At 39.4% G+C, this 17,191-nt stretch overlaps 2 long non-coding RNA genes and 1 pseudogene across 2 annotated transcripts; all 3 read left to right on the top strand.

Annotated features, from left to right (window-relative positions):
- The first annotated feature begins 250 nt into the window (after window positions 1-250).
- Window positions 251-3,992, top strand: LOC126611953 (uncharacterized; annotated as a pseudogene).
- Window positions 3,993-8,174: 4,182 nt separating this feature from the next.
- On the top strand, window positions 8,175-12,400 carry LOC126609674 (uncharacterized). Its single transcript, XR_007618228.1, has 3 exons — window positions 8,175-8,378; window positions 8,785-8,843; window positions 12,124-12,400. It is a non-coding gene; the product is annotated as an uncharacterized LOC126609674 (long non-coding RNA).
- On the top strand, window positions 9,754-12,010 carry LOC126609668 (uncharacterized). The gene is made up of 4 exons (XR_007618222.1): window positions 9,754-10,184; window positions 10,286-10,354; window positions 11,077-11,138; window positions 11,816-12,010. It is a non-coding gene; the product is annotated as an uncharacterized LOC126609668 (long non-coding RNA).
- Window positions 12,401-17,191: the final 4,791 nt, after the last annotated feature.

The raw sequence follows: 17,191 nt of genomic DNA, 5'->3' as shown, positions 1-17,191 counted from the left end.
TTACATTTTTGGTGGACATAAATTTTTACCTTAATTTAGTGGTGTATCTATTTCAATCTAATTTTAGATATGAAACGAGCCGTTAATATAGCAACTGTTGAACTATAAACTATGGTTGTTAGTGCAACAGCATGGTTGTTAGGCCCTTAGGCCCTTTTTCAACTACAACCTAAACAGCTTCGTACGTGATCCTTTTGGTGGAAATTGGATGAACCGACACGATCTAGTTTTTGAGGCCGTTAAAATCTGTATGTCTTTTCTTGTTGGGAAACGCTTGTACTTCAGTAATTTGGCTAGTTGTAGCAGATAAGCCCAAACAATAAAAATCACAAGTGGAGCCAGAGGAGAAGAAAAGTCACACGTGCATATTTCTCAATGTGCACCGTGCTTTTCCTTAGTTTCTGCTTTTTTTTGCAGCAACACTTGTTATGGATGAGTACTTTCTCGGCTCAAGACTTGACGTTAATTAGTTAATTACTGAAACATTGCAAGTTCTACTACAATGTAGGATTTTTTTTTTCTTTTTCTAAACTCAACATAAATACTTTGCTATATTCAAGAGAAATTTTCCATGCTCTGAGAAAATGAGTCGTTATCTAAAGAAAATGAGAGTCTACATCTTGAAAAGCTATCCTTACTGAAAAACAAAGATTTGGCTGAAGGCCAAATAAGTACACTAGGCAAATCATTGGAAGCTCTTCAGAAGGACCTTGTAAGTCCCTTTACTACACTGCATTGAGATGTTATCTAATGAAAAATCATTTGTAAGAAAATAATACACCCTTTATTTCACGTACAAGATTTGAAGCAGTCCTTGGAACACCAGAGAGAAAGGAGCTCAATGATTGTAGAGCTGAAGTCACTGCATTGAAAATGCACATTGAAGGATATCGTTCTCGAAGGAATATGGGAGCTGCTGATGCTGATCAAATCCAACCTCTGTCCTTGGGAAGTTACAAGGAAGAAATTAAATCATTGCAGATGGAACTAGAAAGTTTAAAATCCAAAAAACACAAAAGCTCATGATTTTTTAGAGACCACCAATTTTGAAAGAGTCTGTGCAAATGGAAGAAAAGGTCGTTGTCGTTGAAGAAGATAAAAGTGTAATCCCACCAGTGATGTAGAATCGAGAGTTGTAGAAAAGGAAGAAGATCAGTCTCTGGCTGCTCAAAGTTTTCATGATAGCACAGTTAAACCGAAGGAAGTTTCACATGAGGTCTCTGTCGGTGTTTTAAGTGATAGTAGTACCTTGGTGAATGGTGATAGCGTCTCCAAACAAAATGATGAACCATCATTAGGCAGCAGCCTACATCTAACGTCAGAGAATCTTAGTCCTGAAAATGTTTCTGAGAAAGGGGCAAGTTTCTTTTACATTTCTTTTATTGCATCACTGCCTCTATAGGAGGTCAGGATCAGAAATGTTTTTCTTTTCTTTTGGTATCTACCCTCGCACATCCCTTTTTCTTTTCTTTTTGGATGGGACATCCATCTAAATGTTGAATAATAGAACATAAAGTGATTTTTTAGAAGCTTTGGAACTGCCCTTCCCTTCTATTCCTTTTTTAAAGTTATGCTTATATTTTACAGGACCTAGAAACCATTCAGATCCTTGCTGATGCTTTGCCGAAGATTGTTCCTTATGTTTTGATTAACCATCGGGAGGTTTGCTTCTTTTACTTTTCCTAATAAACATATGTACATATATATTATATATATGTGTGTGCGTGTGTGTATTATTATTATCTATTGTATGTATGGACATCATATTCTATTTAAGTTTTCTACATAAGGATCTTTAAATTGAAGGATTATTTTTATTTTTTTTTATTGGTTATGTATTCACAGGAGCTTCTTCCCCTAATCATGTGTGCGATTGAACGCCATCCAGATAGCTGCACTTGGGATTCCTTAACCCATACATTGTTCGATCTAATCAAACGCCCAGATGAGCAGCAGAGAAGAAGAAAAAAAGCAGAGAAGAATTATAATGGATGTAGGCTAATATTCAAACTACCGCATTATTTGTAATATAGCTGCATTGTTTGGACTTGTTCCTGAATCTTTGAACTGCATTTCAGGCATGTGTTAACCTTGCTAAGAATGTAGGAGAGATGAGAACAGGAACAGAATTGGTTCCCCAGTGTTGGGAACAAGTAAGTTTGAGCCCCGCCTTGAGAGAAGAGGATCGTGTCTAACCTTTTCATATTTCTGATATGATAAGTTTTTCTTATGTTTCTCCGGTTTGTGGGTTGCAGATAAATCTTATGTATGAGGAACGCAGGCTGCTAGTTGCTCAATCATGTGGAGAGTTTGCAGAGTTTGTCTGGCCTGAGATTCGTGATTCTCTTATACGTAATCTCACATTGCTGCTTCCACTCTTCCCGACCATGGACACATATTTCAAGGTCAGCCTCACTAATATGCTTCAGAGGCTCTCATGGAGAGGAATTCTCACTTAACAGAAATGGCTACAATGTAAGCTCTAGAACAGGTTGATGCCACATGGTCTAGGGAATGGAGAATTTTTCCTCATAATAATGTGACTGACAAGAAATAAATGGATAAAGTAGTCGAGGATATGTTTCTCCAATATTTTACTGTATTTTTATTTATAGGTCGAGGAATTGATGTTCCAATTGGTCTGTGATCCCTCTGGAGTGGTGGTGGAAACGACGCTTAAGCAATTAGTCCCTGCAGTAAACAAGTGGGGAAACAAATTAGACCATATCTTAAGAGTTCTACTCTCATATATCAAGCTCTGTTCAGGTCAGTTTGTGTTTAATTATATTTTCCACTTATGACTATGGTCTCTCTAATAATACTTTCTTTAATTTGCATCCTTGTGACATTGCAGCGCTGTCCTCCTCTTTCGGGCGTTGAAGGTTCTGTGGAGTCACATCTTCATGTTTTAGGTGAACGAGAACGCTGGAATGTTGATGTTTTACCACGAATGCTAGAGGAAATTCTTCCATATGTGCACCAGAAAGCAATTGAGATGTGCCCAGTTTCTTCTGATCCCGAAACAGCTGGAACAATATTTTCCAAATCTTTCCTTGAATTGTATGCAGGGTAAGCTCTTTTCTCTTTTTTCCTTTTTTTTTTAAATTTTAATTTTACTTTGTTATATATTCTTTTTTCAGGCCTGTCTACTATTTTCGGACAGAACATAGCCGTTTGACTTTTGTCTTTCGATATTGATATTGTTAAATTGATTTACTATAACTCTTGAGAATTTTGTTATCTCGGTAGTGGACATGTTCAATTGCCTGCATTTGAGTGGCTACATGTCGACTGCTTTCCTGCTTTAATACAGCTCGCATATATGTTACCTCCAAAAGAGGACAATTTGCGAAGCCAAATCACCAAGGTCCAAGGTATCTTTCTCTATCTATGATGTCTTTTTTATATTACATCATCAACAATACTTTATTAATTGTTTCTGATGTAAATGTTGGTAATGCAGTTTCTATTGGCTGTATCAGAACTCTACGGGGATTCTTATTTGACACACACAATGCTGCCTGTATTCTTGTTAGCTGTTGGGGAAGAAGCTGAATTGACATTTTTCCCATCTGCAACGCATTCCGGAATCAAAGGTAATAACTTTAAAGCTACTTGAAATCCTTTCACACCGGTGTTGCGTGTGCTCTTAATTGTGGATATATTATTATCTACATAACAGGTTTGAGGCCAAGAACGACTGTGGCTAAGAGATTGGCTACTATGTGTGTCCTACCTCTTCTCTTGGCTGGTGTTTTGGGTGGTCCAAGTAAGCATGAACAATTGGTCGAGTATCTGAGAAAGTAATTAGTTGAAGGTGTTGCAAATCAATCTACGAAGTGCAGTGCTGAGATTGTTGATGCTGTTCGCTTCCTTTGGCTGGTAAAGCAATAAATACCCTTTACGACTAACTTTTTGATACTTAATTTTGACTGAAGGGTTTTCCATAATGCAGCACATTGGAAGATCACCACAGTATGATATTCTTATAGGAGTTAAAATTGTAGACATTATGAACAGTATATAGGTAATTTGATGGAACTATATCTAATAAATTAGGGCAAAAGACTGTTTACTACTCTCATGTTTCGTGGTTTTCAACATTTGGTACATGAAGTTTTTTCCATCCCAGAGTCATACCTCAAGTCTTAATTTTGGAACAGTTTCATACATCCGTTAAGTTTTCCGTTACAATTTCTGTTAACTGATGACGTGGCGTCCACGTGGACAATAATTGAGCACCACGTGTCAGTATGGGTCCACTTCAATATTAAAAAATTAAAATAAAATAAAAAAAACCCACCCTCCCTCTTCCCCGATCCCTCCCTCTTCTCTTTCCGCCATCTTCATCTTGTCCATCTTCACAAATATATATATATATATATATATATATATATATATTAATTTGTATAAATTCAATCTCCTTTTTGTTATTTCTATCAAATTTGAGAAAACCCAATTTGTGAATTTGATTCAAACAGGAATGGCAGCACTTGGGTTGGGCACATATGGCGCCCATGGCTTCAAACCCCAACACCCAACTTACAAAGAGGTTCATCCTTTATTTCCCGTTTGATTTTAACTCATATTTTTCAGTGTTTTATGTTCAATTTTTGAATTTTCTGGGATTTGATTTTGTTGCAAATAATGGGTTAGGTATGGCAGACGGCGTCTCTGTACCATTTGGTTCACACAGCAGCTCTGCTTGCTGCCCCCATCACGAAACACCCCACCATTGTGAGTTAAAAAGCCAAAGGAGAGTCGCATTCCAAGTCTGTCATGGGCTGAAACAAATCTCAGGCCGAGAAAAACGGAGCCATTCCCAGGTGGCGGAGTCGGCGATGGTGTTGTGTGGGCGAGGACCAATGCGGAGCTGGAGATTGATGGGCCGTCGAGCCCTAGCAGCAGTGGGTATGCTGGCGACCACCAACACCACTACGAAGGCCGTGGGGATTGTGAAAATTCTGGGGACTCGGGCTCTGTTGTTCTCAAATATGGTGGGGGAGAGGGATGAGGTGGGTCAAAGAGGTGAAGAGGGAGGAGTGAGAGGGATCGGAAAAGAGAAGAGGGAGGGATCGGGAACGGGAAAGAGAAGAGGGAGGGAAGCCGCCATGCGAGCCCATCGCGAGCTCCCGGCCGATGGTCTTGAGCTGCTCCATTGATGATTGAGGGTTTGAATGTTAGTTGGATGTAGAATTGGGGGTGTGAATTTGGGGGAATTAATTAGTGAATTTCCATTGCATGAAGAAATAGAGGGAGAGGTTTTAGGGGAGAAGGGGGTGCTCGGGTGGAGAAGACGAAGGGGGTGGAGGGGTGCTCGAGTGGAGGGAGGTGGGGATTCTGGGGAGAAGAAGAAGAAGAAGAAGAAGAAGAAGAGAGTGAGAAAACAAAAAAATAATAAAAAATTCCACGTCACCTCTGAAGAGAAGAAAGAAAGAAAGAAAAAATTCCACGTGGACCTATTAATGACACGTGGCGCACAGTCATTGTCCACATGGGCGCCACATCATCACTTAACGGGAGACTTAACAGTTTGACTAACAGATGTATGAGATTGTCCCAAAATTTACACTTTAGGTATGACTCTGGGACAAAAAAAATTTGATGTAGTAAATGTTGAAAACCACGAAACATGAGGGTAGTAAACAATCTTTTGCCCAATAAATTATAAAACCAAAACAGTTTCCTACATTCTTTAGTTTAAACTTATTAAAGTGTGGCTTTAATTTTACATATTATCCAATGCTACGGTGTTTAACCGTTGAATTTGATTTACACAACTGTTTTGGTCATTCATTCTCGTATCATTAACTATTACGTTCTATTATTATGAATATTTGTAATCATACACACACACACACACATATATGGTATACTTTCTCTTCTATTTGTCTTGAGTGCAAAATTTTGTTATTCCTTCAGTCCAAGTATATTGTAGGTTTGGAGTTTTTTGACCCGTTTATCCTACATGAACCGACACAATTATAACAGGTTTCGGGTCACTATGTTAATGAGTCGGGCCGTTAGCCGTACTCGTTAAGAGCTAACTAACAAGTCAGGTTGTTATCGAGTCATCCATTAAGAACCTGATGAGATAATAGAACGTAAGTCTTTAAAATAATGGGTATGACACAAAATGACACGAACACAACCGGTTTGTTAGGCCTAATATATTGTGCATCCACTTTCTCGAAATAATTAATGCTAGTTGTTCTCCACTTAAACGCACCAAATTTTCCCAAGTTTAGTTTCCCAATTAATCATTGTTACGATCCCACTTCGGCTACATAAGTAATTGTGTAGTGATACTTAAGTCATTGAGGTCCTCCCTCCTATCAGGCTAGTCTTTTAGGTTGGGCTCTTCCCTTGGGCTTGAGTCCTAACACAGATTCCTTACTCAACTTGCATGTTGAATAGCTATGAAGATGAACACAAGAAAGGGAAAATGAGCAGACCTCCTGAGATATTTTTGGAATAATGTTTTCTTTTTTATAAAATGATTCATAACATCCACATATCACTGGTTGGCAATATATACCCTTAATTCTTTGCCAGGTGGTATAACTACTCACAAAGGACAAAAGGAAATAACTAATTCATAACTAATCCTTTATCAAACTACTAATGCAATAATCCTAAGTGTGATTAAGGTAATCACAATTACAGATCATAACATTTCCCTCCCTTTGTAAAAGAACCTTGTCCTCAAGGTTAAATCAAAGCTAAAACTCAGGGAACCTCACAGTGAAGTTATCAAAGTCTTCCCAAGTAGAGTCATCATTGCTGCATTCGTCCCATTACACCAATAACTGAACTCCGGCAATGTTACCCTTCTTATACATTCGCCTCTGCAACATAGCAACATGAATTGGTTGAGAAAGTCCATCATCTTGCACCGTAGGTAACATGGTTGTTGGCAGTACATTGGCTCCCAAATGTTTCTTCAAGCAGCTCACATGGAACACAAGATGCAATTTACAATGAGCTGGTAATTGGAGTTTGTATGCAACTTTTCCCACCTTAGCATTAACAACATAAGGGCCATAAAATCTGAGTTGCAGCTTGTGGTAAGAGTGAGAAAGACAAGGACTGAAGTTGGTATGGAATTAGTTTAAGGTAAACCAAATCCCCGACTTCGAATTCTCTCTCTGTCCTGTGCTTATTAGCCTGAGTTTTCATTCGATTTCTTGCCACTTCTAAATTGTTTTTCAACATAGGGAAAAGCCTATCCCTTTCCACCAATTGTTCCTCAACAAGCTCGACCTGAGCAGTGCCATATTCATAGGGGGTAGGGTGAGGAGGAGGGTAACCATAAACCACTTCAAAAGGTGTAAACTTGGAAGAGGTGTGATAGGAGGTGTTGTAACTCCATTCAGCCCAACTGAGCCACTGGAGCCATTTTCTGGGTTGTGCACTGGTGAAACAATGGAGATATGTCTCCAAACATTTGTTTACAATTTTGGTCTGGCCATCGTTTTGAGGGTGATAACCCGAGCTAAAACACAATCTGGACCCGTGGAGTTTAAAAAACTCATTCCAAAAAGAACTCGGAAATATAGTGTGAAATCCTATCCCTAGAATTTTACCATTTATTACGTATTTCGTATTTTAAATTCATATTTCGCGATTACGTTATCTTTACTAGTTAATTTTAATTCCGCTAATTATAAGTTTAGTAATTGATTAGTTATCGAGTTGGAAGTTTCATAGTCAATCTTTATCTTTTGTTGATATTTCGAAGTTACAACTAGCATTTTTAAATAGATCTCGAACGCACGAACGCATAGGCAAAAATCGTTTGCGAGTCCGAATTAAACGATATAGTTACAGACGTTTGAAGTTGTGAAACTTTAGGTTGTGGAAATTATTTAATTTCCACTGGAGGATTAAAGGCCCAAATATATAATTGGGTTAAAGGTAACCCGTTAGGGGAGGATGAAAAAAGGACGAATACGGGGGTGGACATTTTCTTTCCCCATTTCTGGAACCCGTGTACTCCATTGGCCATTTGGCAAAACCAGCCAACTTCATGCAAATTTCTACCATTTCTCAACTGATTTTCTTATCTCCTTCACCTACAACCTGCTCAACTACCTTCCTCCTTCCACCTCCACCAAAAATCAAGGGTTTTTAAGGTCTAATTCGGGTAGAACTCCACCGGAGAACCTGGGGGTTTTCGACGATGATTCGTCATTCCGGTGAGTATCACCATTCACCATCACCCTTAATCAACTTCCCTTGGACCTAGGAACAAGACCCAACTGGTGGGTGGGGCGATGGAACACCAAGGAAGCCGAATTGAAGAACACCCACCTTAGGGTTTCAACGAGTGCAAGCCAATTTGAGGGCCTTCCCGACCAAATTGGACTAGGCCACATGTATAAAGTTTACTCTACTTGTTGAGATCTTCATTCTTGTAAAATTTGAGAATTTTTGGAAAAAAGTCGAATTTCCCGATGTATGACATTTGATTTATGAAAATGTTGTTGGTTGAGTATATTATCGATAAGGTCCACCACTTGATTCTTCTAACAATTGGCAATCTTACCATTGAATTGACACCTAATTTTAGTATGCTATGATAGATATTGTTTGAAGACCTTAGGAACTTACAAGTGAAAATCTAGTGATCAGATCTTACAGAATAAGTGACGTAAGATCATGGACCCTACCTTGGAATGACGGTTCAATTCCTCATTAAATGTTGTTATGGGAGACATATGAGAGTTTTTAAGTATGTGAATTATCGAAGGAAATCTAAATGTGGACTTGTACCTTGTTTAGGCGGTGATAGAACGTGATGCCTTGACTCTCATGCTAGAGTGCATTAGCACGGACTCCAGGTGAGTGACTTTATCATATGTGATATTGGTGATTACCTTGTTTTCGTAATGGTTATCTTGTGTGGATATGACTTGGTTATATATATATATATATATGTTTTCTATTGAATTGTTATTTTTAATGCTTAGCCATTGATTCGAGTTATGAAATGAGAGTTGATATATGTATATTGAAATATGGTTTGATTTGTTGATTGGCTTGATGTGATGAAATGTGAAGGCTAGTGATGGGTCGTTAACCCATTGCGATGGGGATTTGTTGCTTCTATATTTTTTCATTTTCCGCTTCGTTGATCCGTTCTAAATTTAGTATTTGTGCTTTATTTCCCTTGGTTGAGCTTTTGTAAATTAAGTGACTTGTGCTCGTCTCATTCCTTTGAGCCGTTAAACATTATGGTTGTTGGCCTTCCGCGATTTCGTTGAGTGATGGTTCAGAATCGTATTCACTCGGATTCTGTTGAGAGATGGTTCAGAATCCCTCATACTTTACGATTCCGTTGAGTGACGGTCCAAAATCGTATTCACTCGGATTCCATTGAGAGATGGTCCGGAATCCCTCATACTCTGCGATTCCGTTAAGTGATGGTCCGGGATCGTATCCACCTTGGGTTTCATGTAGTTGAGATTGAGATAGCTTCAAAGGTGTAAGCTTCGGTCGAACCATGTTGCTTTAACCTTACTTTTCATTGTGTTGTATGAGAATTTGGTTATGAGATGTTGTGATGGTTTCAGACGAATCGTTGAATGTCTGGGTGACTCCTTCGGAGTTTCAAAGGTTTGGTATTGATTTCTCATGCATGATTTATATTCAAGGTTTATAATTGTCATTGATGGCTGGTTTTATTATTGTACCACATACTTTGTATTATTGTCACTCACACGAGCTTTGCAGCTTATTTGGGTTGATGTTTGCTGATGCACCATTCCGATTGTTACACCCGCCCCTAATTTAAATCGTATTTTTACTAAGTTTGAGTTTATCTTGTTTTTAAAATTGTTTTGGGTCTTAAATGGTGTGCCCAATGGGCCCACCCCCTGTTTTGTCCCCCGTTCCCTTTCCCTTTCTTTTATTTATTTTCTTTTTCTTCTGAAAAGTCTCTCTTTCTCTCTTCTCCCTCTTCTCTCCCTCGGCACAACTCTCTCCCTCTCACCCGTGCCCTTCCTCCCTGCAAATCCTCACTTCCACACCACATCAATGAAGATGACAGCACCCATCACAACCTCTGCAGTTTTCTCTCACCCGTTGTAGAAAGGACGACGAAATCCCAGAAGCCTCCGACGAGCATCGCCCCTTTCGAGGAAATTTCCGGCCAAACTACGGCGATTTGGCCGGCGTAAAAGGTATCAATCTCTTTGTCTCGTCAAGTACTACAACTTTCCTTTTTGTTTCACCCAATTTAGTTGAGTATTGAAGAAGTTATACTCATTTGAATCTTACCCAGTTTCCGGCGAGTCCGACGGCTTTCGAGGCGTTTTCCGGTAAAACCACGGCGAGTTAGACGTCGTGTGAGGTACCATTCTCTTCGTCTCTTCAAGGGATACAACTTTCGTTTTTGTCTCGCTTGATTTCGTTGAGTTTTGACAAAGTTATGGCCGTTTAAAGATTGTGCATTTTCCGGCCGAATTCCGGCTTTCTCTCCCATTGGGTCCGGCGACCCACCAAAACCAAGCCCTTTGGGCCTTCCCTGCTGAGCCCAACCCTTTTGGTTGTGAGGCCTTTGGGCCATGTGTGTGTGTGTTTTAGATTGTGTGGGTGTGTGAGTGTGTACCCGTGTGTGTTCGTATGTATATTTAGTGTGTGTGTGCTGTGTGAGTGTGTGAGTTTGTGTGTGTGTTTAAGTGTGTGTATATGCATGCCATGCATGCATGTGCATGTCGTGCATGTGTATGTGTGTTTGTGGTGTGTATGTGTTTGGGCTTAGGCCCAAACCCCATTTCTTCACCCTAAACCCTTTTAATCCAAAAACCTTAGGACCCTAAACCCAAAACCCAATAAATCCTAATCCTAGTTAACCTAAACCTAAACCCTAATCCAGATGTCAAGCCTAAAACCCATTTGACCTAATTTGACCGTTGACCCCCGGTCAACGTTGACTTTAGGGTGGACTTTTCAGGTTTTCGTCCGGAACCCTTCTTAGGGTAATTCGACGTTCTGAATCCGTTTCCAATGTCCGTTTTCCCAAATTCAATTATTATAATAGAGTTTTATTAATTAGACCCTTTATGTGCTTAGGGGCAATATTTGTGACGTTTTCGTGGTTGCTAGTTTGCGTGGCTCTTCGGCGGCTAAGTACTGTGAGTGGACCCCTTCTAAAATGCATGTTTTATAGTAGAAATGCATACATGAAAAACATGATTTGATGATTACGTTTTACGAAACGTTTTGTAAGATAACATGCTTACTGAGGCCACTTTGAATTATTACTATTTTTCCTATAACCCGTGTTCTTATAGAATATCCGATGGATGACGATATGATATTTAGAACATGTTTCGAACACCTCTTTATAGTATAGATGATGGATGACTTTATACTATGAAGTTGTTTTTCAATATATATATGTTCAATGGTTTCGTACTTACCTAGTGGTCCTTTCCGCTACGGGACGTAGGGATAGATTCCGGTCCGTCCCGGGCGACGGTTTGGTGTTGGCATAGGGCCTGGAGTGTGTTTCCTCTGGCTATTTAGCACAGAGACGGGGAGCCGACATGGGGCCTGAAGTGTATTTTCCTCTGACTGTCTGCTCAGAGACGGGGAGCCGGCATGGGGCCTGGGGGTTATCGGACAATTCACTAGTGATTATTATATATGAGTTATGATTTGAGATACTGCACATCATGCTAGGTTTCGGAAAACCTATGTTTATCATTATATATGTGTTTTCATAAACCTGGGGGTTAGTACGTTGATAACTGTTTTATTATATATATATCAACTTGGTCCACTCATATTTGTTTTGCGCCCCCTTCAGGGCTTAGAATCGAGGCATACAATCCCGGCATCCAGGCACTTCCGCATCGACGTCTTCGAGTTCTTTTGGTGTGGGACCCATTCCTTTGTTCATCAAATTTTATATCGTTTTTTTTGTATTCTAGTTAGTCATATGCTTTGAACACGTTCCTTAAATGCTTATTCTTTTATATTTATAAGTCTTAGTTATCCTTTATTTTCAGCAATTGCATCAATAAATGGCTTTTGTCACCCTCGGGTGTCGGCCAGCACGTGCCTATCCTGGTATTCGGGGAATATCGGGATCGGGGCGTGTCACCGATGGTGTAGGCACTGATCATACAGGTGACAGGTTTGAGTAGACTCCGAAAAGTCTGTATGTGGGGGTAGCAGTGCGGTTATCAGAGACGTGGAGCGTTAGGTTACCCTTGATTCACTCTTGTGCTTTATCTTTTAGGACTTTCTTTTGAGCACTTCAAACTTGTTCTTAGTGAAGCAAAGATTATGCTTCTTTTTGGGATGTACATATTTGTAAATATCTTGTGAAGAACTTAGCCACCTTCTTTTTAGTTTGGGTTGCAGTTAAAGTATTTCATTCCGTATGGTACGTCATATTCAACGAATGTTTTTTTTTTCTTTTGCCACATGTCGATTTGCGACGTATGTTGGGATCGGGGTGTGACATATAGGGTCTCTATCACTTATTATGGAAGCTGGCATTCCATGTAATTTAAAGACATGATCCACAAACAATTGTGTTACAATAGCAATTGTATAAGGATAAGGTAAACCAATAAACTGAGCATACTTTGATAACGTGTCAATAACCACCATCATCATTGATTTTCCTTTGCAAAAGGGCAGCCCACTGATGAAGTCCATACTAATGTCTTGCCAAATGTTTTGGGGAATAGGTAAGGATTGCAAAAGACCCGACGGAGAGATGGTTTCTTATTTGTTTTGCTAACAAATGTGGCATTCAGATACAGACTTCCTGATATCAGATTTCATCCCCACCCAATAGAATCCCCTCTTTATCCTGTGATAAGTCTTGTGAACCCCTTCATGACCAATGATGGAAATTGTATAATGCTCGGCAATGACTTCGTGCCTCCAAGAAGAAGTAGGACTCAATACCACTCGAACATTGTACTTTAACAACCCATTATCAATGTGATACTTGGATTGTAATGTAGGATCCTTAGTAACGGTAGGAGACGATTCGTGAACCAACTATTGCACCTTCTGCACAATCCATTCATCATGTTCATTATATCGTCGTAACTCGTTCATCCAGCCCCCATAAGGATATGATATAGTCGTGCGCTGCCACTTCTGATCATCCAGAGACACATCATTCTAAGTTAAGGGAATAGCTCCAGCCATCCGAGATAGAGCATCAGCAGCTAAATTGTCATTTCGAGTTTTGTAGTGTATTTCATAATTGAAACCCAAGAGTTTGGTCACCCATTTTTGTTGAAATGAAGTGTGAGCCTTATTACTGAGAAGGTACTTGAGGATGTGATGATCTGTTCGAATCACAAAATGTCTGCCCTGTAAATAATTGTGCCACTTTTTTACTGCATATACAATTTCAATAAGCTTTCGCGTATAGGTGGATAAGGATTGATTTCGATGACCTAATGCTTGGCTAGATAAGGTAATAGGTCGACCTTGTTGCTGCAAAACTGCACCAACTCCTTGCCTCGAAACATCACATTAATCTCAAAAGGGATTGAGAAATTTGGCAAGGCTAGAACCTGTAGGGAAATCATGACCTGTTTCAAGTGACTGAAGGCATCTTGAGCACTTGAAGACCAAAGAAACCCGTCCATCTTGGTTAACTGGTAAAGGGGTTGGCATATCTTGTCGTAGCTAAGAATGAACTTCCTGTAACAACCCGTCAGCCCCAAAAATCCTTGTAGACTTTTCACATTAGTTGAAGTCAGCCAATCAACAATGGCCTGCAATTTAGAAGGGTCAGCAGCGACACCATCTCTAGAAACAATGTTGCCAAGGTACTTTACTTTACTTTGACCAAAGGAAGACTTTTGTTTCTTCATAAACAAGTGATGATTTTTCAAAATATGGAAAGAAATGCTCAGATGAGTGAGGTGATCCTCCCAAGATGTGCTATATACGAGGATATCATCAAACAACACCAAAATAAAGTGTCTAAGATAAGGTTTAAATATGTCATTCATGAGGTTTTGGAATGTGGCAAGTGCATTGGTTAACCCAAATGGCATAACCAAAAATTCATAGTGCCCCTTATGAGTTTGAAAAATAGTTTTCTCAATGTCATCAGGGTGCATCCTGATTTGATGGTAACCGAACCTTAAGTCGAGTTTTTGAGAAAAATTTAGCACCAAACAACTCATCCAATAAATCATCAATCAAAGGTATAGGAAACTTATCTTTAATTGTGATAGAATTGAGTTCTCGGTAGTCCATGTAAAGATGCCAAGTACCCTCCTTCTTCCTAACCAATAGCACCGGGAAAGAAAAGGGGCTACGACTAGGGTGAATGAACCCAGATTGCAGCAACTCATTAACTATTTTCTCAATTTCGGTCTTTTGCATCGGGCCGTAGTGGTAAGGCCGAATGCTTAGGGGTTTTGAATCCAGAAGCATAGGGATACGATGATCATGAGGTCTCTCTAGGGGAAGTGCAATAGGGAGCACAAATAACTCATCGAAGTTCATTAATAATGCCTGCAATTCGTGGAGTTGAGTTGGATCAAGCTCAAATGCTTCCAACTTGTCTTTGTCTAACGAAAAGAGAAATAAGCCCAAGTTTGAAGTGTGAAATTCCTTGTCTAAATGCTGCAGAGATACTTCTTATAGAGGGTAAGAAGTTGCAGGTTTGTGAGCAAGTTTATAAGTGGCATTGTGCTTATAGAATTCCATGGTTAAGAGGTGGAAATCTCATATGACAAGACTAATAGTAGATAACCAATCAACCCCCAAAACTAAGTCACAGCCACCCAAAGGTAAAGCATATAAGTCATGTGTACATTGATAACCTCCAATAAGAAGGGATACAGCCTTGATATAACCCTGACTTCTCATGTTTCCCTCATCAGCAATCATGACATTAAAAGGTTGAGTAGGCTGCAAGGGCCAACTCATGTTTTTGGCCAGTCTAGAGTCAATGAAGCTATGAGTGCTTCCTGAATCCAACAAAATTCGCACAGATTGTTTGCCAACTAAACCCTCCACCTTCATAGTTTGAGATTTATGTGGTAAATTGGTGCCATATAACGCACATTCGCTGAGTTACATGGTTTAGATTTCAGGTTGCAATTTAGAAGGCACATCCTTAAATTCATTGTTAGGCTCAATGAAATCAAGCATCAATAGTTGTTTCTAACAACATTTGTGACCTTTAATCTATTTTTCCACACAAAACCAGCACTTACCACGTTCTTAGTTTGTAGTTATCTCTTCAAGGCCAAGCTTATTCATAAGGAAATTACCAAATCAGTTGTAGAGGCAGTGGGAACAAAAGGGACAATTGCCTGATGTTTAATCTGTGAGAGAGGCCGCTGTGTACCAATTCGGAGTGATGAGAACTTATTGTCGAGTTGCACTGCAAGCGCAATCGCCTTATGCATAATTGTAGGCCTTAAAATCTTCACATCAAATTGCAATTCCTTTTTTAAACCGCCTAAGAAATAACTCTTAAACAGTTTGGGTCCAACACCATGAGTACGATTGGCCAAACGACGAAACTCAGTAATGTAGTTTTTGAGAATACATGTTTGACGAAGTTTGAAGAGAGATTCTGCACAATCCTCAAACTCAGAAGGACCAAATTCGGTGCAAAATGCCTGAGTAAACTTTTCCCAATGCAGTGTGGTGTGAAAGCAGTTCATCCAACAGAACCAATGCAACGTCTCCTTCTCCAGATGGAAAGAGACGATCAACACCTTCTGAGGACCAGCCAAAGTGTAATAATCGAAGAATTGCTTCGTCTTATAAATCCAGGTAAGTGGATCATCTTCCGGTGTGAACTTAGGAAAGTCAATCTGAGGCTGCCATAGGTGGCGTGGTTGTGGACCCCCGCCATCATAGATCTCCTGATGTTGTGGCCGGAATGGCGCATCAGTAGGAATAGGAAGATTTGGGTGGAGAGATGGAGAATCACAAATTGGATCGGAAGTGGAGCCGCCGACACCCCTAATCACCAGTTCGCGTCAAAATTGCTCGAAGCCCACAAGCAATTTATCATCCGTAGCCGCCGATTGTTCCCATAATGCCGCAACAATTGTAGCTTCAATGGCTGAAAAATGAGCATGGAAAAAGGCTTCGAGAGCATTAAAACAAACATCCATGGCAGCAGTGCGTGCAGCGTTCGAAGGGCGTGGCATACAAGGAAGGAGACCAGAATCGAGAGGATGATACCAATTATTATGACCCTAATCCAGATTCCTTACTCAACTTGCAAGTAGGAATAACTATGAAGATGAACACGAGAAGGGGAAGATGAGCAAAGCTTTTAAGATATTTTTGGAATAATGGTTTCTTTTTTATAAAATGATTCATAACATCCACATATCATTGTTTGGCAATACAGAGCCTTAATTCTTTGCTAGGTGGCGTAACTACTCACAAAGGACAAAAGGAAATAACTAATTCATAACTAATCCTTTATCAAACTACTAATTAATGCAATAATCCTAAGTGTGATTAAGGTAATCACAATTACAGATCATAACATTCATCTCATAATCATAAAGTTGGGAATTATTCGTTCTCCATCGTAATATTCTAATCTGCCAAAATCATTGAAATTTAGAAAGCCTTGTAAATATAGTCCATTTGCAACGAACATATAGTTTGGGAAATTCTTTCTCGATCGTCATATTAGTTATCCAATTTAATTGCTAAATCATCGAAACATAGAAAGCCCTTCAAAATATAGAGCATTTCTATTAATATAGAGAGTATCTATATTTTTATTACTAAAATGGGCTAAACCCTATACATAAGGAATAATATTTATCATACTTTCATAAAAAGATAAGAAAAAAAATGATGTGGATAATCGGTAAATGAACCTAACATACTAAAATGGACTAAACCTCGTAATGACTCACAAAACATTCAAATTAAGAAGGTTTCAATCTAAGATTTTGGTCTATCAAGGACGGAATCCAAAGTTTCCCAAAACAAAAGAAATAGTCATGACAAGAGTCTTCTCATCCACCACGGCATTGCCTACTCCCTTGTATAAATTTGCAGTGGGGGACTTTGCCTAAGTGCACCATATACTATATTCTCTTTCTCTTTCTCTCTACCTGTCTCTCACATTGTAAATCTACTAATTTACCAAGATGAAGCTGTCATCAGGTAGTTTGGTGTTCTGTTTGATGGTGGCGGTGGTGGTGGCATT

This window comes from Malus sylvestris, chromosome 17 (assembly GCF_916048215.2).
Source record: "Malus sylvestris chromosome 17, drMalSylv7.2, whole genome shotgun sequence".
In the NCBI taxonomy this organism is placed as follows: Eukaryota; Viridiplantae; Streptophyta; class Magnoliopsida; order Rosales; family Rosaceae; genus Malus; species Malus sylvestris.
The sequence above is the reverse complement of the archived record's forward strand: the minus strand, read 5'-3'. Positions and strand labels throughout refer to the sequence as shown.